Source organism: Bos taurus, chromosome 27, assembly GCF_002263795.3.
Source record: "Bos taurus isolate L1 Dominette 01449 registration number 42190680 breed Hereford chromosome 27, ARS-UCD2.0, whole genome shotgun sequence".
Taxonomy (NCBI): Eukaryota; Metazoa; Chordata; class Mammalia; order Artiodactyla; family Bovidae; genus Bos; species Bos taurus.
In genome coordinates this window covers 31,714,688-31,736,234 of record NC_037354.1, presented here as the reverse complement: position 1 = coordinate 31,736,234, position 21,547 = coordinate 31,714,688, and the positions used below count along the sequence as shown (strand labels likewise).

Sequence of the window (21,547 nt, the reverse complement as noted above, 5' to 3'; positions counted from 1 at the left end):
AGGTGAAAAGACAGCGTTCAGAATGGGAGAAAATAATAGCAAATGAAGCAACTGACAAACAACTAATCTCAAAGTAGACAAGCAACTCCTACAGCTCAACTCCAGAAAAATAAATGACCCAATCAAAAAATGGGCCAAAGAACTAAATAGACATTTCTCCAAAGAAGACATACAGATGGCTAACAAACACATGAAAAGATGCTCAACATCACTCATTATCAGAGAAATGCAAATCAAGACCACTATGAGGTACCATTTCACACCAGTCAGAATGGCTGCGATCCAAAGTCTACAAATAATAAATGCTGGAGAGGGTGTGGAGAAAAGGGAACCCTCTTACACTGTTGGTGGGAATGCAAACTAGTCCAACCACTATAGAGAACAGTGTGGAGATTCCTTAAAAAACTGGAAATAGAACTGCCTTATGATCCAGCAATCCCACTGCTGGGCATACACACTGAGGAAACCAGAAGGGAAACAGACACGTGTACCCCAATGTTCATCGCAGCACTGTTTATAATAGCCAGGACATGGAAGCAACCTAGATGCCCATCAGCAGATGAATGGATAAGAAAGCAATGGTACATATACACAATGGAGTATTACTCAGCCATTAAAAAGAATACATTTGAATCAGTTCTAATGAGGTGGATGAAACTGGAGCCTATTATACAGAGTGAAGTAAGCCAGAAGGAAAAACACCAATACAGTATACTAACTCATATATATGGAATTTAGAAAGATGGTAACAATAACCCTGTGTACGAGACAGCAAAAGAGACACTGATGTATAGAACAGTCTTATGGACTCTGTGGGAAAGGGAGAGGGTGGGAAGATTTGGGAGAATGGCATTGAAACATGTAAAATATCATGTATGAAACGAGATGCCAGTCCAGGTTCGATGCACGATACTGGATGCTTGGGGCTAGTGCACTGGGACGACCCAGAAGGATGGTATGGGGAGGGAGGAGGGAGGAGGGTTCAGGACGGGGAACACATGTATACCTGTGATGGATTCATTTTGATATATTTGGCAAAACTAATACAATTATGTAAAGTTTAAAAATAAAATAAAATTTTAAAAAAAATTCATAAACTAATCACAAAAAAAAATAAAGTCAGCTTTCAAAAAAAAAAGAGGTATATTCATTTAAAGTACTTATATATATATATACTTAGCTTTCAGTTCACATGTTCATTAGAACTTTGAAAAACGGCAAGCACTTCACAAACACTTCCATAAAATAAAGAGAAAAGTAAAATAAAAATATCGTATCATGAAGTTAAAAGTTTCAGTTTTGTTATTTATTCATCTGCCATATCTCCTTCATTTGTAAGTACCTGAATAGTTTTTCAGGAGGCAAGTGGAGAAAATTTAAAGTATTTTTTTGAATTGTCTATGAAATAAACTAAAGAGTTGTTGCTAATACCTAAATGAGACATTAGCCTAAGGCCATTAGCTATGTTTTTTCATCTTTATTGACTGAAGGAAGGTAGGGAGATTAAACTCACATAAGCATATGAATGTAAATCAGTGACGATGATGATAACCCTTTCTTTACAGACTATGACTGATTTCACCTTACTCTCTTCTCCCACATACCCTGAAAAGACAGAAGTACAGTCATCTGTGGGGCCTCTCTCGGGACAACCTGGATGTTCTACCCTCTTTTCTCCAAAGGAATTTTGATCTCAGAGGGAAGTCAGAGAACTCCTCTGTCCTCTTACTTCTTGCACTGTCTTTCCCCATTTCCCCCCTCACCAAAAAGCTCTGTTTCCCTCTTGCTGTGCCTCTAGTTCTGTCATATTTTCATTTTCTGTAATGGTAGCCCTTTAAAAAATATTTATTTATTTCCCTGGGACCATAGTCTTCATGATCTAGCTTTAATGGTGAGGACGTACTAAAGAAGAGAGAAAAGCATGAATTGCTAAACGATAACGTATTTCCAAAATATTACTCTCCCTACAGGAATATTTGGGCACACAGTTATGGTTACCGTGATGGTCAAGATTTAATTTTTCTTTACCCTGTGCTATTAGCATCAATGTCAGTGATGATGCCTTTACTAAGTTAGGGCAAGGGTCCGATACTCATAGCCTATAAGCTTAAGATTCATACCAATGATGGGTGTATTTTGCTGCTTTATCTGGGAGTCATCCTGCTATGTAAATCAACATTTTCTAATCTCTATTCCACTTAAAAGGTGATAAAGATGCCCGTTCAGGATGCACACAGGACCACAGGGTACACTCTCAGAACTACTACAAAACACTGTATTGCTAAACAGCTGGGAAGGTAGTTGGTACCCTGGGTATAAACGTGCATGATGCTTGAGGAGAGTTTACTTGGCAGTATTGGAGTAACCCCATGAAATGCCGCCTAAGGGAAAGAAAAACAAAAGTTGCTGGATAAAGTATGCTGTTAGAAATTAGTGTTATGTTTCTAATAGAATTGGTTATCAAAGTCTTCTAAGTTTACCACATGTAAACAAGAACTGAATATATTACTATAGATCTCAAAAGTTCTCAGCTCTAATTTGCTTCCTACGAACTTCAATAAATGGCATTTTGCTGCTGATGGGCAGGCTTTAGAAGGGAATTGAAACTGCATTTATATTCCTAACTACATATAGTTTTTCTCCATACAGAAAAGCCCCATCCTCTTTGATCAAGCTCTCCATTCTGGGAGGGCAACACATGGAGAATTAATAAAAGAAGATAGAGGCTCTCTGAGTAATTTGAGCAAATCACATCTGGGGACACAGCCATAAGGGAACACCCCTATATTCGTAGATTCTTTGTTTTTAAAACCCAGATTTTAATGATCAGTGTAGTCTCAATTAGAGCAGTTTGATGATATCCTTTAAAAATAAGTTTTTCTAAGACAGCAGTATTTCTTATAGTCGAATCTCAGAGATTAAAAACTCATCTTTTTAAAGTAAAGTAAAGAGAAACTTTCCTCCCAACAGCAGAGATGTATAAAAGTGACCTCAACTCTCTGGACCTTAGTCTCCTTAAAGTTCAAACGGAGCAAAGAGAGGAGTGAGGTTTCAGTCTTTAGTGTGTCTCACAAAGTAAGAGACAGATTTTGAACTCCGTATTTTCTGACCTATTTCTTTCAACGGGCCAAGTGAGGACAGGACTTAATTGAACATAACGGTCTGATATGCATGTGCTTTGAAGATTTCTCTCCTATTTCAGCTCCTCCCTTGAAGATGAAAGGGTTTTGCCAAAAACTGAAGTAGTCCCATGAGAGCAGCTCCATACAGATGCCTGGGGGCAGAAATAACAGTTATGACTTTGCATGAGATCCTCCAGGTTGGGAGGTCAACTTAAATGAACTCAAATTCATTTGAGTTTCCTAATATTAAATAACAGAACTTCTCACTCCATTCAAAGACTCCAGAGAGAACAAATGTGTGGACACCAAGGAAGAAAAGGGGGGTGGGGGTGAACCAGGAGATTGGGATTGAAATATATATTCACTATTGATACTATATATCAATATAAAATAGACAACAGACGAGAACCTACTGTACAGCACGTGGAACTCTACTCAGTGCTTTGTGGGGACCTAAAGGGGAAGGGAATCCAAAAATGAGGGAATACTGTGTGTGTGTGTGTGTGTGTGTGTGTGTGTATCTGATTCACTTTGTTGTACAGCAGAAACTGACACAGCAGTGTAAAGAAACTATACTCCAATAAAAATTAACTAAAAAAAAAAAGGAGAGACTTCATTCTGTCTCTATGGACTTCCCTATGCTGTACATGTCATATAAATGGAATCATGTAATATGCTGTCTTTTCTGACGTCTTACACCTAATTGTCTGCAAAGGTCATCCATGTTAGAGCACGTACTAGTCCTTTGCTCCTTTTTACGACTCAGTCATATTCTTTTGCATGGACATACCACAGTTTATCTGTTCAGCCATTTACAGACATTTGTGTTGTTTCCAAATGTTGTATTTTGGCTATTAACAATGATACTGCTGTGAACATGCATATAAAAAAATAAGAGACTCCAGAGAGAGGTCTTATTTTCTGATGGAAACCTTCCCTTGACAGGGAACTTATAAACAGTGGCCCAGTGTGATGAGCCTGAACGCTAAGGAAGACCCTGGGGACGTCCCCCACAGCAGGGTTTGTGAGATGCACTGACAGCACACAAGGTGTGTTTTGGGGAAACCCAGGTACAGACCGACCTGACTGCTTCCAGTAGACTTGCTGGAGAAGTCTTTATGCTTGGGAGTTTTTTGAGCCTCACTTTTCTAGCCAGTAAAATGAAGAGGTGTGCGTGCTGAGTCGCTCATTGTGTCCGACTCTTTTCAACCCCGTGGACTGCAGCCTGCCAGGCTCCTCTGTCCATGCAGGCAAGAACACTGCAGTGGGTGGACATGCCCTCCTCCAGGGGATCTTCCCAACCCAGGGACCAAACCCAGGTCTCCCGTGCTGCAGGCGGATTCTTTACCACCTGCAGGCCACCAGGGAAGCCTGAAATGAAGAGACAGGTGATCACTAAGATCTTCTTTCTATTGTTACGATCCCTCAAGGCCTCATCTTTAGAAACCCAGCTGTTGCTTTAACACTTTCTTTGACTAACACATACAATTTCTGGAAATCAAGTGAGGACATCAGGCAGGCTGGGTTCTCAAGCAGGAAAAAGGATGAAAACTCCATCCTTTAAAAGTCTCAGTTGAAGTAAACATTTCTGGCTAAGTCATTAGAGCACAAAACAATCAGATACACATACACATGCAAAACAAGCGGGAGAGGGTGAGATGATTTGGGAGAATGGCATTGAAACATGTACAATATCATGTATGAAACGAGTTGCCAGTCCAGGTTCGATGCACGATACTGGATGCTTGGGGCTGGTGCACTGGGACGACCCCGAGGGATGGTATGGGGAGGGAGGAGGGAGGAGGGTTCAGGATGGGGAACACAGGTATACCTGTGGTGGATTCATTTTGATATTTGGCAAAACTAATACAATATTGTAAAGTTTAAAAATAAGATAAAATTTAAAAAAAAAACACAAATACTTTGGGACAAGGTGAGTTTGAAGAATTTAAAGGGTTGACTTTTAGGGTATTTTCAAATTGATCCAATTTTATTATGTGTTAGAACATACAACAATTTGGATTAGAGGGGCAAAGTGAAAATCTTTGAAGTTTAAATAATTCACAGCAACAAACTGAAATTAAGATTAGTAATAGAAGTTTCAAAAGCATTTTATACTTCTTAGAAAAGTTTATTCTTTTAAATAGTTTGGAGCTTTTGGTACCATTTAATAAACATATATATAAATGTTTTAAAGCAAATACAAAACATAAGGTAATATGAAGTAAATTAGAGCTAGAATTATTCCATTTCCCAGCAATTCTGCATCAGTTTAGTATGATTTAACAAATTTGTCAAAGAAAAGTATTAACTCAAAACAAACAAAAAATTTGATTACAGGAAATCTCAGGATAGAAAGAGTAATCAAATAATAGAATATGTAGCTTAAACATCGTTTTTATCTTTCCAACACAATATAGTATTGCTTTCAAAATCAGTTGGAAAATGCTTCCCTTTTTCCTCCTTTTCTTGCTCTCATTTCATAGTTAAATCAAGCGCCTGCTTCACTGGACATAATATTTCAATTTCTCTGACAGGTCTGCCAAATATGGTTGCTGCTCTGAGATTTTGCCTTTTGCCAACCAGGTGGTGATGACTTTAACAACATCAGTTCAGTTCAGTCAGTCGCTCAGTCATGTCTGACTCTTTGTGACCCCATGGACTGCAGCATGCCAGGCTTCCCTGTTCATCACCAACTCCTGGAGCTTACTCAAACTCATGTCCTTCCAAGTCAGTGATGCCATCCAACCATCTCATCCTCTGTCGTCCCCTTCTCATCCTGCCTTCAATCTTTCCCAGCATCAGGGTCTTTTCCACTGAGTTAGTTCCTTGCATCAGGTGGCCAAAGTATTGGAGTTTCAGCTTCAGCATCAGTTCTTCCAATGAACATTCAGGACTGATTTCCTTTAGGATGGACTGGTTTGAGCTCTTTTCTGCCCAAGGGACTCTCCAGAATCGTCTCCAACACCACAGTTCAAAACATCAGTTCTTCAGTGCTCAGCTTATCCTCGCATTTAAAAAGATCATATCTCTCGCAAGGCTCCTGATGGTTCCTCACTCATCCACACAACACTTCAGGAGAGAAGAGGGGGTTTGACTAATAATGTCTTGACTAGAGAGAGTAGAGACCCATGTGGATAAAGATGGTGGAGAAAGACAACACAATGGAATGTCATGAAGCAAAGCCACCATAGAGTCAAAAATGCTGACATATTTCCAAGGTCAAAGTTATACTTCTAGGGAATTTCCTAGTGGTCCAGTTGTTAGGACTCAGTACTTTCACTGCAAGGGTCAGGTTCAATCCCTGGTATGGGAACTAAGATACCACAGCTATGTGATATGGTCAAAAAAAAAAAAAAAAGGAAAAAATATGAAAAAAAATTATAAATATATTGCCTCTAAAATCCCCATAATCATTTGGGAATATAAAGGGAGATTCATAGTATATCATTTCTAATTTGTTATCCAAGTTTTCTTGAAGGTATCTAAAAAGCCCTTTGCCCTTCTTGAATTCTTGCCTTTAAGGAAGCAGGCTGATTCCTTCCTGAGACCACAGACATAGCCTCATTTAACCCTTAAAGTAAATAACCCTGGCACCAGGACTTGCAGAAAATTTACAGCGTACAAAGGACAGTTTTCTGGGCTGAGCTACTTAAGTGCCAAGGTATGGGCAACAACAATGAATAAATTTGCTCAATTTTTGACACTGCAAATTAGTAAGAATTATAGAGTATTGATAAGCACCTATTGTCATGCAAAGATAGACATATATTTGGGTGTATTAGTTCAGTTCAGTTCAGTCGCTCAGTCGTGTCCGACTCTTTGCAACCCCATGAACTGCAGCACGGCAGGCCTCCCTGTCCATCACCAACTCCCGGAGTTTACCCAAACTCATGTCCATTAAGTTGGTGATGTCATCCAACAGTTTCATCCTCTGTCATCCCCTTCTCCTCCTGCCTTTAATCTTTCCCAGCATCAGGGTCTTTTCAAATGAGTCAGCTCTTCACATCAGGTGGCCAAAATATCGGAGTTTCAGCTTCAACATCAGTCCTTCCAATGAACATTCAGGACTGATTTCCTTTAGCATGGACTGGTTGGATCTCCTTGAGTATATGCATATTCATTTTTAAAATTTGCACTTGTTTGTTTTTGGATTTCTTATGAATTAAAAGACTACTTAAAAAAAATAAAAAGAGACTGGTTTTCATTCCTGAATGAGGATTTTTTTCTACTTGTTTATCAGGGAAGAGAAAGTCACGATCTTCTTTTTCCATGTTATCAACATGTATCGAGAATTCTGTGTTGGGAGCTAGGAAAGCAGGTGTGGGTGGAAAGGGACAGAAGGAGGGCTCAGTATCCTCTATAATAAACTAAGCTACTACAAGCAAGTTTCTTCTGGCCCACACTCACAAAAGAAATAATACTTTCAACCCCCAGGTTTTATAGTCATAGAACAACAACAAAAACCTATTACATAGCACCAAATCCAACCATGTCATTTTTCCATGTAAATAAGTGTTTTATTTCAGATACTGTTGTATTTACAGAAAATATTCAATAATAGTCTACAGAGTTCCCCTATACCCTGCACTTACCCTTACCCTATTATTAACATCTTACTATAGTCCATTTTCACAAATAATGAACCAATACCATTTCTTCACTAACTTCCTTTTTTTTAAATTGCATTAATGTTTCTCTAACCTCCTCCTTCTGTTCCAAGATCCCACCTAATATATCACATTATCTTTATTTATGTTGCCTCATGCTGTTCTTGATTATGACAGTTTCTCCTTTTTCATGACCCTGACAGTTTCAGGGAATACCGGCTAAGGTGTTTCATAGTATGTCTCTCAATTCGGGTTTCTCTCAAGAGGTTTTGGAAGACAGCGAGGTAAAGTGCCCTCACATCACATCGTATCAAGGGTACCAACATGACTTGATGTTGGTACCAACATGACTCATCCAGGATAATCTTAACCTTGATCATAACTAGTAGTGTCTGGAAGGCTTCTCCACTCGAAAGATACGTTTATGTTCTGCTTTTCATAGTGCAATCTTTGGAAGCAAGTTACAAAGTGCATCCTGCATTTAAAGGGTGAGGAGTTAGGTCCCACCTCCTCGAGGGTGGAGAATTCATACAAATCATTTAGAATTCTTCTATATGCATGATTTGTCTTTTATTCCCAATTTATTTATTCAATTATTCATTTATATCATACCAATTTATGGACAGTATAACCTTTGGGTTATGCTTTGAGTGATAGTCCTGTACCATATTACATATTTTGTGGCTCTAATCGCTCTAATTTTGGTCACTGGGAGTGCTTCCAGTTGACTTCGGTGGCATATCACCTTTTTAGGTCTTTCTGACTTTCGGGCACTATTTCCTACCTCAGGCCTGATATCGAAGTTTTTCTAAGTAACACTGGCTCCTTTCATTGGAGATTGGTATTAGAAACCATGATATGAGACTAGCAAAAATTTAATTTTCTCAATTACATAACTGAAGCCCAGAGAATTTAAGGGATTGTCTCAATGTCCAAAGGTGACTAGCTGCAAAACGAACACTGGAACACCAGTATCTTCATACCTGAGTCACTAATCTTGCCACTGACACAACTCTGCCTGTCCTCTCGTATTTCAGGATGTGCAGCCTTCATGAGGATATAAATGAAAGAATACGACCTGGCTTCCTGTGGTCTAGACATTCCAAGTGTCCTGCAGTTACACACATCTTTATTTATGTGGGCTTTTGAAGCCTTCCCTGAAAAAGAAAATGAAAGCAAGGGAAATAGTTATCTTAATAATGACAAAGGGATAAATGAAGGGTCATTTCCCCAGGAAGAGTAAGGTTTAGAGTATATAGAGAGCATCAGTTGCATCTTTTATGCTCAGAAAATCCAGTGTGATATATTTGTGCACACGGCTTATCACTTCAAGATCCCCACTAGTTTGTCACACCCCTTTCAGACACATGCCCTTAAAGCCATGCAAATCCGGAGTGTGTATACTTGTGCACAGATCTATGAAGGGCAAAAATGGCCCTTTAGGCTGGACATTTGAAATCCGTTATAAAATTTTTAAAGAGTAGTGTGTATTGTTTTCTTTGGGGGAAATATGTAGCATATTTTTTCCTGTGGTCTTTGTGAGGTACACAATTTAGTACATTAAGCATTATCAAAAACTTTGACCATGTTCTTTGGTACCAGAGCATGAACATGGCACACATCTCCTGTTATCTTCTTATACGCTATATATCATATAGCCCAATTTATATTTTCAAAGTCTGTAGATCATTTTAATATTGTGCCTTGGGCATATTTTTTTTTTTTTTACCTATACATGATGTGTTCCCAGTAGACTCCATGCATTCAATAAATGGTAATGCTGATAACTGCTGCTAGTTATTCACTAAGACTGTTCCACCATTATGGGAGATGCAAAGATCAATAGGGCCCAGATCCTATTGATAAAATGGTATCCTAACATAAATTTTACTGCTGACCTCTAACAGCTCCTAGTACAATACAGTATACACAATAGGCATTAAGAAAGTAATCATTATTCAGCAAATTAAGTCAATCCATAAACTAATGGGCTTTAGGAGTTTTCACTGATAATTGTTTCAAATAAAGTATTTACACTAAAATGGGTCAACAATGCAACTTCTGTGTTAGGAAAGCTTTTTAATAATCATTAAATATTTGTAAATTAACAACTTGTAACTAACTTAGTTACTAACAACTTGTAACTAGCAAGTCCTTAGTTATTAACAAGTTGTTAGTAAGTAACAACTTGTAACCAGCAAGTCCGTCATTTACTAACAACTAACAAACCTTAATTCTGTAAATTAACAACTTTGCCCATAACCCCATGAAGACTTCCTCCCTGTTTAGCTCATAAGGGAAGAAGTAGTGAGAATAGCTCTGAGGTACCATTTTCTTGAATGTTTACACTTGTTGATCATCTTGATCATTCTCAATAGCGCAGAAGGCCTAAACCACTCGAGTATTATTGTTCTCCTAAAATGAAGTTTCTGTTGTTCAGTAGCTAAGTCATGTCTGACTCCTTGCGACCCCATGGACTGCAGCATGCCAGGGTTCCCTGTCCTTCACCATCTCCCAGAGTTTGCTCAAACTCATGTCCATTGAGTTGGTGATGCCATCTAAACCATCTCATCCTCTGCTGCCCCCTTCTCCTTCTGTACTGAACCTTTCCCAGCATCAGGGTCTTTTTCAATGGGTTGGCTCTTCACATCAGGTGGCCAAAATATTGGAGTTTCAGCTTCAGCATCAGTCCTTCCAATGAATATTCAGGACTGATTTCCTTTAGGATGGACTGGTAGGATCTCCTTGCAGTCCAAGGGACTCTCTACAGCCTTCTCCAACACCACAGTTCAAAAGCATCAATTCTTCAGCGCTCAGCTTTCTTTATAGTCCAACTCCCACATCCATACATGACTACTGGAAAAATCATAGCTTTGACTAGATGGACCTTTGTCAACAAAGTGATATCTCTGCTTTTTAAAAATCTGTTTTGAATCAGTTCTAATGAGGTAGATTAAACTGGAGCCTATTATACAGAGTGAAGTAAGCCAGAAAGAAAAACACCAATACAGTATTCTAATGCATATATATGGAACTTAGAAAGATGGTAATGATAACCCTGTATGCGAGACAGCAAAAGAGACACAAATGTATAGAACAGTCTTTTGGACTCTGTGGGAGAGGGCAAGGGTGGGATGATTTGGGAGAATGGCATTGAAACATGTATAATATCATATGTGAAACGAATTGCCAGTCCAGGTTCGATGCATGATACAGGATGCTTGGGACTGGTGCACTGGGATGACCCAGAGGGATGGTATGGGGAGGGAGGTAGGAGGGGGGTTCAGGATGGGGAACACACGTACACCTGTGGCGGATTCATGGCAATGTATGGCAAAACCAATACAATATTGTGAAGTAATTAGCTTCCAATTAAAATAAATAAATTTATATTAAAAAATAAAAATAAAACTGTTTAGGTTTGTCATAGCTTTTCTTCCAAGCAGCAGGCGTCTTTTAATTTCATGGCTTCAGTCACCATCCACAGTGATTTTGGAGCCCAAGAAAATACAATCTGCCACTGTTTCAGACTATAATTTAAATATACAACTTTAAAAGTAATTTTATTAATTATTCTAATTTAATACATGAAAAAGTATTTAACACACTTTTGAAATTTGTGTACATTGTTCATATTCTAAAATGTCAGGACTTTCTACATTTTATTATTTTTAATTTTATTTTAAATTGATATTTTTATGTCGTTGCAATTAACACAAATGTATGATGTGTATACCAACTATTGGTCTTGCAGCAATCAATCAATTGCTTGTATCAAATGCGGAATGCAGCAAAAGTCTCTCAGCAGTTAGAATAACCACATTTTTACTTACATTTATATTAACACTTGTAGGTATATAACTCATGTATATTAACTCATATCTATGTATATAATTTACTGGAACACTATCTGAAAGAAAACAGATATAGCTAAGACTTATAACAGTAAGTCATTACATTTTTGTCATTTTAAGTTAGTACTAAAGTTAATCGATATTAAAGGCAATATCTTCACAGAGCTTTTTAGATGCCAAAATAGACACATTTCATCTTTTTTCCTGATTCATGTAAATTGCATCAATGTATACCCTATCTGAAGCAATTTATCCCCTATTTCAAATGTACAAAGATTGCTATTACTTTCACAACCGTTTTTAGTCTCTCTGCAACCTTTATAATGAGTAGCTGTGTTTGGAAAGTAGCAGATATATATTAGCACACGAAAGGAACTCTTTCAGCAAGTCTGCATAAACCTTCAACCATACACCTGAAAAACCTGGTTGGATTTGATGTACATGTAGGCTGGTGTTCAAGTAATGAACACTGCATCTTATCAAAAGTCTCTCAAACTCCCTGCTTTCTACCCTTAGAGGAAGAGAAAGTTTCTCAGAATTAATTTCTCAGCGAGGGAAAAAAAAAAAACCCCATATACTAAAAGTGGGCCTTACTTAATTTATTCTTGAATTTTGGCAAACTTTAACACTTTTCTTAATTCTTCCCCATACTTTTAAACATCCAAGTAAGCATCTTTGATTTTAGTTTAATTTCCTTATGAAAGTTCAAATTGGTTCTGTTTTCCTATTCTTTTTAAGAACTTCTTTGCATAAAAGGGGAGAGAGAGCGCGCGCGCGAGAGAAAAGGAGAGTGTGTGTGTGTGTGTGTGTGTGTGTGTCTCGCATACTCTTTGGGACTCTATGGACTGGAGCCTGCCATGCTCCATTTTCCATGGAATTTTCCAGGTAGCAATACTGGAGCAGGTTGCCTTTTCCTCCTCCAGGGCATCTTCCTGGCACAGGGATCAAACCTATGTCTCTTGTGTCTCCTGCATTGGCAACTTTACAACTACATCACCTGGGAAACCCTATATAAGAAGAGAATAAGATGCCCTAAACTTATCAAGGGCTTCCCAGGTGGCACTAGTGGTAAAGAACCCGCCTGCCAATATAGGAGACAGAAGAGACTCGGGTTCAATCCCTGGGTCAGGAAGATCCCCTGAAGGAGGAAGTGGTAACCCATTCCAGTATTCTTGCTTGGAGAATCCCATGGACAGAGAACACTGGTGGGCTACAGTCCATTGAGTTGCAAAGAGTCAGACCTAACTCCAGTGATGAGTCTAGGAGATAGAGATTACATGACCCCAAATGTCTAAAATACTCCTACCCGACACTTTCCTAAAGAAGTTTTCTAACTCTGAACTGAAAAATCAACCTAAGACTTCAGATTTATAAACATTAAAGTATCAGTGGGCTCAAAATGCCAGCACTGATCGTATACACCACATTTTTCTTCACTGGGTAGGTAATACAGCATCTCATTTTGATTTTGCAAAGAAAATTATGTGCAGCATGTTAGGGAATAAAATAGCACAGCAGAAAGGATTCTGAATAGTTCATCTGACTCCATTACTTTTCTCCACTTTAGCATTTTGAAAACCCTGGGACTACTCTGAACAACAGCATCCCATGTTCCCTTCCAGTCCATCACTGTGAGTGCGGCAAGGAGGTACAGGCTTCATGAAACTTCACAGTGAGGTCGGGTTTTTTTGTATGTGTGCATACTTGTGCACATGCATCTGCACACACACACACACAGAGCTATCCTGCATAGACACCCAGCTCCTCTCATTTTTTATGGGATTGCCACACTCTTATTAGCACTAGCCACTGGGGCTGGGGGGGAACCTCTCTCACCTCTAGCTATCTACTTTGGTCAACCATAAGTTTGTTTTCTGTGTCTGTAAATCCATTTCCATTTTGTAAATAAGCTCATTTGTATTTTTTTAAGATGCCACATATAAGTGATATCACGTGGCATTTGTCATTCTTTGACTTATTTCACTGAGTATGATAATCTTTGGGTCCGTCTATGTTGCTGTAAATGGCATCATTTCATTAACTTTTGTGTCTGAGTAATATTCCACTGTATACATGTACCACATCTTCTTTACCCATTCATCTGTCAGTGGACACTTAGGTTGCTTCCATGTCTTGGCTATTGTAAATAGTGCTGCCATGAACCCTGAGATGTATCTTTTCAAGTTAGAATCTTCTCCAGATATATGCCCAGAAGTGAAACTGTAGGATCATCGTATAACATTTTTTTAAGGAACCTCCTCTCTGTTCTCCATAGAGGCTGCACCAATTTCCTTCCCTCATTTTTTACGTTCACTCAGGTGCTGACCACAGGCTGCTGTAAATGACAGATGATGCTAACTTTCAGCAGATGTCTTTCTGACCCCAAAGACAATGGAAATGACAAATAATAACTTTGTAATTACCTTAACTTCAACCAAAGCATAAGCTGAAAAATCACCAGATGACAACTACAGGGAACATGTGCGACCAACTCCCCCATTAAGCATGTTTAAGAGTCCCCCGTGCTGTGAAGCTCAGGAGCCATGCCAAGAGAGCGGGGAAGGCAGCCCAACAGGCACCCAACCATAAATCTTCCCGGCCCCGTGATAAACAAACACGATTTTAGCATCTGCACACACAGCTGACGAGAAATGGAGAAATGAAGATTAAATGGGAACTAGGGCACGGTCAGAGCCTGGAGTTTTACAGCGCGTTGGGACAGATAAAAGTCCTCTAATTAAAAATACATTTGAAGTGCTCTCATTCTCCTTTCTCTTAAGTTTGAGTCTGGTCCTTGAGGAGAAACAATAGGGAAGGCAAAAACGGCAAACAGAATTCTGAACTGATGAGAGGAGGACTTGGCTTCTGCTGATGTTCTTGGCTTGGGAAGTGGGTTAGACAGTGATTGTGAAAGGCAGCGAGCCACTGCTGACCTTGACCAATGTATAGTTAGTTGTCTGGGCTTCGCGCTTTGAGAACACAGGGACTGATAAGCGTGGAGCGATTTTTTTTTTTTTTTTAATTTTTAAGAATGCGAAGCTTGTTTGAACTAAGCTTTGAATAAACATCCAAAAGTTCACTTGTTTAGTGGGACTAAAAATCCTGACCAGGTGTCTACTCTGAGATGGAGGTTGGCCAATCCCCACGTAGAAACAATTCTCACTTGTAATGGTTAATTTTATGTGCTATCCTGATTGGGTCATGGTGTGCCCAGTTATTTGTTCTATCACTATTCTAGGTTATTTCTCTTAGGCTTAAACGGGGAAACTGAGTAAAGCAGATGGTCTTTCTAATATGGGTGGACAACATCCAATTAGCTGAAGTCCTGAATAGAACAAAAATGGGAAATCCTCCTGTAAGCAAGAGAAATATCTTTTCTGTCTGATGGCCTTCAGACTAGGACATCAGCATTTTTCTTGCCTTTGCTTAAATAGAAAGATCAGCTCCCCCTGGGTTTTGAGCCCGCCGGCCTCCAGACTGGAACTAGACCATCAGTTTTTCTGGTTCTCTGGCTTGCTGACTTACCCTGAAGATTCTGGGAGTTGCCAGTTTTCAAATCTTACGATTGATTTTCTCCCTATAATGTCCTCCCACTGATACTAGTTATCCCCCTTGGAGTTCTAACAGCATTAACTCTATGAAGACAATTGTGATCACTTTCTCCAGGCTAACCATCTCCATGTGATGCAACCATTCCTCATTAGACATCTTTGCGATTGTTTCCCCCTCACCGTCACTCTTCTGTAAATGTCCTACATCCCATTTAGAGTGTGGTACAGAGTCTTCTTTAGGTACAGAGGTACATTATCACCTCCTGAATTCAAATACTTTATATCCACTTACGCAATGTACTTTGGCATCAGTCTTTTTGATGATTATATTTCTGACCCACATTTGTGTAAATTCTTCTGCTAAACCATCTTTTTCTTTATGCACTAAGATTCTTTTAAAGTACAGAAACTTAAGTGATAGTTACAATTCTTAGCTATAAGCTGCTTTCCTTTGGATCGACATTTCTAGACCAAATCTTCCACCAATTCAATCACCTCCTGGGCTGTTCACAGTTACCTTCTGGGTATAAGGGCAGGAATTAATGTTTATTTTGTTCACTGCTATATGTCTAGTGCCTTTGGCACCCAGGAAGCAGCTTCTCTGCAAATATTTTTAAACACATAAATAACTGAATCTAAAGGGGATATGTTCAAATACAGTCTGACCCCCTTACCTCACTTCCTATATACCTTCTCAGGAAAGTGGTACCACCATCTGCACGGGTACCAAAGTCACAAATCTGAGTGTCACCCTGTATCTCTGTTCTACCTCACTTCACATATCCAATTAGATCTGAAGGAACACTGACTGATTTCTCTCCAAGAGTCTTTCAGATCGATCCTTTTGCTCTTTCTCACCATCGGTGACTTAGTGTAGGTCCTCATCTTCTCCTTATTGATCTTTTTCAATAGTCCCCTAAATAGATGGGTGACTCCATTCTTGTCCACACTTTTTAAAATCCATCCAGTCTTCACACTTCCATCGGTGCTCTCTTTCTGAAAAATGCAAACCTGTCTAAAGCACAATTCTACCCGAAGGCCTCTCCCCATGATGGCCACAATGAAGTCCAAGTCCTCGGCAAGGCATTCATCATTCCAAGCTCTTTATTGGTCTGAGCATCGTCTATGTTCCCGGCTTCACTCTTCATCACTTCCCCACCGTGTGCCTTACGGAGCAAGCACACTCTCCCCTCTGTCCTATCCCTGTGTTTCTTGCCTTTTGTTTCTTCTCTATATCTATACAGTTGACTACCATTCACTAAACCATTCAAGCGGTGGCTGCTGGTCATCCCCAGGCTAGGTGAGATACCCTGTCTGCACTCACAGAACACCTGTGCCAACACTGACTGTGCACAACTATAATAAAGTGTGATAAGGGCCCTCACTCATGCTTGATTCTAAAATTGTATGAATTTGTGTCCTCAGTGCTCATCTCAGTTTTCAGGCCATAATAAGTTCTCAGTTGAATGAAGCAGGTGGCAAAGTTGAGAAAGGAAAAGGACCAAGAGGGAGGGATATATTCCAGAAAAGTGACCCCTGTGAACAAAGGCACAGGGTAAGAGAACATTGCTTGTGTCTCAGGGAGGGGGAACCAGGCACACAGAGCTCACGAAGGGAAGTGAGGAGCAGAGGGCTGGAAAATAAAGTTGTTCTTTATGAGTGTCTAAGGTCAGTGAGCTGCCTCTTGGCCATCCTGCTGACCCAGTGTTCTGCTTCTAGTCTTCCAGCAAGCAATAAATTATACACATGATAACCAACTTTCTTCGGAGGGTCCCATGTCTCACATTTTGCACTGTCTCTCCTTCATCAGCAGTAACACACAAACCTGCTGAGTTCAGCACATATTATCTTGTTAGCAAGGTTTTCCCTTCACCGCTATCTCTTTGCAACTCAATCTCTCTAATGCTGACTGCTAAAATGGCTTGAGGTCCAGATGTAGACTCAACGTCTGAGTCAGGAGCTCTAAAATCTGTGCCAGCGTTGTGGAAATGTGCTGGCAGCTGTGATAATGATTTATCTCCAGCACGTTTACTGGAACATGCCAAAACCCTGAATAAAAATAACTCACATTTGTAGAGTACTTTCCTTGTAGCAGGTATTGTTCTAAATCTTCTGCATGTATTAACTCACAAAATTCCTATGAGATGTATACCCTTATTATCCCCACTTTACAGATAAAGTCATTGAGGCACAGAGAAGTTGAGAATATTCTACAGGGTCACCCAGTAGACAAGAGTTGGAATTAGAATTTTTTGTTGTTGGAATTTGAATTATTTTTTTTTTTTTTTTGAATTAGGCTTTTCTATTTTTTTTATTTTATTTTTTAACTTTACAATATTGTATTGGTTTTGCCATATATCAAAATGAATCCACCACAGGTATACATGTGTTCCCCATCCTGAACCTTCCTCCTTCCTCCCTCCCCATACCATCCCTCTGGGTCATCCCAGTGCACCAGCCCCAAGCATCCAGTATTGTGCATCAAACCTGGACTGGTGACTCGTTTCATATATGATATTATACATGTTTTAATGTCATTCTCCCAAATCATCCCACCCTCTCCCTCTCCCACAGAGTCCAAAAGACTGTTCTATACATCAGTGTCTCTTTTGCTGTCTCGTATACAGGGTTATTGTTACCATCTTTCTAAATTCCATATATATGAGTTAGTATACTGTATTGGTGTTTTTCTTTCTGGCTTACTTCACTCTGTATAATAGGCTCCAGTTTCATCCACCTCATTAGAACTGATTCAAATGTATTCTTTTTAATGGCTTTTATAAATGATGCTCCAGAATCTATGAACTTAATGATTCTCCTATGGTTGTTCTTCAAAATAGGCAAGAAATTCAGGACTGAAAAAGAGAATACAGCTTTTAATATTGACTTTGCAAAAAGTATATGATTTTGGTTAAGTCAGAACTCCATGAAAATTAATTTATTTTCAGTACCATGCCAAAATTTGTGTAGAAGAGCAGGCTTCAAACAGTTTTACTTCCACAGCCTCATATATAAATTTTAAAAATTTACTGTGTCCCCTTGCACATTTTAAAAGCATATCTAGATTTTCAATAATATATTTGCAAAAATACTTTCTAGTATTTTTTAAATATAGATTTTCATTTATTTATTTACTTTTAGATTTTTAAATTAAATGTTTCTATTATTTATTAAATATAGGCACTTCAGGTCTCTTCCAGTTACTGTTTGTATGGTACATTTTGTTCCTTTCTTAAAATTCCAACCTGTCTATACCTCTGAATCTAAACTATGTCTACTGTACAGAAAATCATCATTAAATCTTTTTTTATTGAAGTATAGTTGGTTTACAATGTTGTCGTAGATTCAGGCATATAGTTGCTGCTGCTGCTGCTGCTAAGTCGCTTCAGTCATGTCCGACTCTGTGCGACCCCATAGACAGCAGCCCACCAGGCTTCCCCATCCCTGGGATTCTCCAGGCAAGAACATTGGAGTAGGTTGCCATTTCCTTCTCCAATGCATGAAGGTGAAAAGTGAAAGTGAAGTCGCTCAGTTGTGTCCGACTCTAGCGACCCCGTGGACTGCAGCCCACCAGGCTCCTCCGTCCATGGGATTTTCTAGGCAAAAGTACTGGAGTGGGGTGCCATTGCCTTCTCCACAGGCATATAGTAAGTATCATTAAATCCAGTCTTTTCTTATGTAGACTGATCATTTATATGTTTAATTGAAGTCTTTAGTGCATTCATACTTAATACAATTATTGACATTGTTGGATTTATGGCTGTCATTTTGCAACTTGTTTTCTGTATGTTTCATGTATTTTTTTCCCTTTACCACCGCTTTTTGTGTTAAACCAATATTTTTTTCATAAACCATTTAATTACTGTTGAAATTTTATTCTAAATTTTTAAATTTAAGTTTCAAAGTGGCTTACACTAGACATCACAACATGCATCTTTAAAAATAAAAATTGTATATGTTTAAGGTATACAGTATGATGTATGTACATATATATTTATATCTATATATACAAGACAATGATTACTATAGTCAAGCTAAGTAATATATCCATCTCTGTACAGTTACAACTTTTGTGTGTATCCTGAGGGCACCTGAGATCTACTCTCTTAGCAAATTTCCAGGATGCAATGTAATATTATACCATAAGTCATAATGACATACCAAAGGGTTCCATTTCGAGAGTGTGTTTTTAAGTCCAATTCATTCATAAGTCCAACAAAGTTAGCCTATGTACTCAGCTAACACAACTGGCTATGCAGTACTGTACTGTAATAGGTTGATAATACTTTTCACACAAATAATACATTAAAAACAAACAAAAAATAAAGAAAACATTTTTAATCTTACAGTACAGTACCTAGAAAAGTACAGTCATAGAACACAACAGCGGGCAAATAGGGGCTGACATAAAGTGAACAGGCAAAGTGTGTTACCGACTGGAGGAGTGAGGGGCGGGGGAGAGGTGGGGACTACTGTCCTCGGTACAGTAGGTACAGTAAAGCACACAAAAGCACAACCACCTGTAGAGCATTCACACATGTGACGATGTATACCAGACGTGAACTGATATATGTGACCGGACACACGAACGCCCTTCGGAATCTTTGAACGTTCTCAACTTGAAGGTTCATATGTAGGGGACTTACTGTACTCTACTGGACATTGCTACATGTCAGATCTCTAGACTTATTCACCCTACATAACTGCAAATTTGCATCCTCTGGCCAACATCTCCCCACTTACCCCACCTTCTCATCTCAATATATCACTATCCACTTCAGATTTTACTGACCTAATTCTTCTAAAACACACCTCCGTTCCCCTCTTTGTGCTATTATCATCATGTTACTGCATCTACAACTGAATGCCATAATAACCTTATAATCATTGCTTTAAACAATCTGATGGGTATTTCTAAGAAATCAAGAGAAAACAAAAATACATGGTGAGAGTAATTTTTACTTACTGAAAATTTAAATTTCTCTACTCTTCATTCTTTCTTGTGTATTTGATTTCACATTGAGTGTCATTTCCTTTCAACATGAAGGGCATTCTTATAGGACAGGTACCTATAGACATCTCTCAGTTATTGTATATCTATGAATGTCTTTTTTCCATGTATTTCCAAAGAATAGTTTTGCTACATAAAGTATCACTGATTGACAGTTTATGAATTTACTATCCACTAAGTGTGAGTTGGTGATGGACAGGGAGGCCTGGCATGCTGCGATTCATGGGGTCTCAAAGAGTCAAACACGACTGAGCAACTGAACTGAACTGAATTGAACTGAAGTGTGAGACAATTATAGCTTGACGTAGGATACCCCAAAGAATTATCAGTCAGCTTCTCAGTCATGCACAATTATTTGTGACCCTATGCACTGCAGCACACCAAGCTTCCCTGTCCATCACCAACTCCTGGAGTTTGCTCAAACTCATGTCCATTGAGTTGGTGATGCCATCCAACCATCTCATCCTCTATTAGCCCCTTCTCCTCCTTCCTTCAATCTTTCCCAGCATCAGGGTCTTTTCCAAGGAGTCAGTTCTTCGAATCAGGTGGCCAAAGTATTGGAGTTTCAGCTTCAACATCAGTCCTCCAATGAATATTTAGGACTGATTTCCTTCAGGACTGACTGGTTTGATCTCCTTGCAGTCCAAGGGACTCTCAAGAGTCTCCTCCAACACCACAGTTCAAAAGCATCAATTCTTCAGTGCTCAGCTTTCTTTATAGTCCAACTCTCACATCCATACTTGACTACTAGAAAAACCATAGCTTTGACTAGATGGACCTTTGTTGGCAAAGTAATATCTCTGCTTTTTAATATGTTGTCTAGGTTGGTCAGAGCTTTTCTTGAAAGAAGCAAGGATCTTTTAATTTCATTTGCTGCAGTCACCATCTGCAGTGATTTTGGAGCCCAAGAAAAGAAAGTCTATCACTGTTTCCCCATCTATTTGCAATGAAACAATGGGACTGTATCATTTTTGAATGCTGAGTTTTAAGCCAGCTTTTTCACTCTCCTCTTTCATTTTCATCAAGAGACTCTTTTGTTCCTCTTCGCTTTCTGCCATAAGGGTGGTGTCATCTGCACATCTGAGGTTACTGATATTTCTCCTGACAGTCTTTCTCCAGCTTGTGCTTCATCCAGCCCAGCATTTCGCATGATGTACTCTGCATATAAACTAAATAAACATGGTGACAATAACAGCCTTGACATACTCCTTTCCCAATTTGGAACAAGTCCATAGTTCCATGTTCAGTTCTAACTGTTGCTTCTTGACCTGCATACAGATTTCTCAAGAGGCAGGTTAGGTGGCCTGGTATCCCCATCTCTTTAAGAATTTTCCACAGTTTGTTGTGATCCACACAGTCAAAGGCTTTGGCATAGTCAATAAAGCAGAAGTAGATGTCT

The 21,547-nt window shown here is 39.0% G+C and overlaps 1 long non-coding RNA gene across 1 annotated transcript in view; it reads right to left on the bottom strand.

Annotated features, from left to right (window-relative positions):
* Window positions 1-21,547, bottom strand: part of LOC112444609 (uncharacterized) — a 131,987-nt gene that overhangs the window by 46,769 nt on the left and 63,671 nt on the right. Inside the window, exon 3 of the long non-coding RNA XR_003032974.2 lies at window positions 8,716-8,889. This is a non-coding gene — a long non-coding RNA (uncharacterized lncRNA). The remainder of the gene's footprint in view (window positions 1-8,715; window positions 8,890-21,547) is intronic.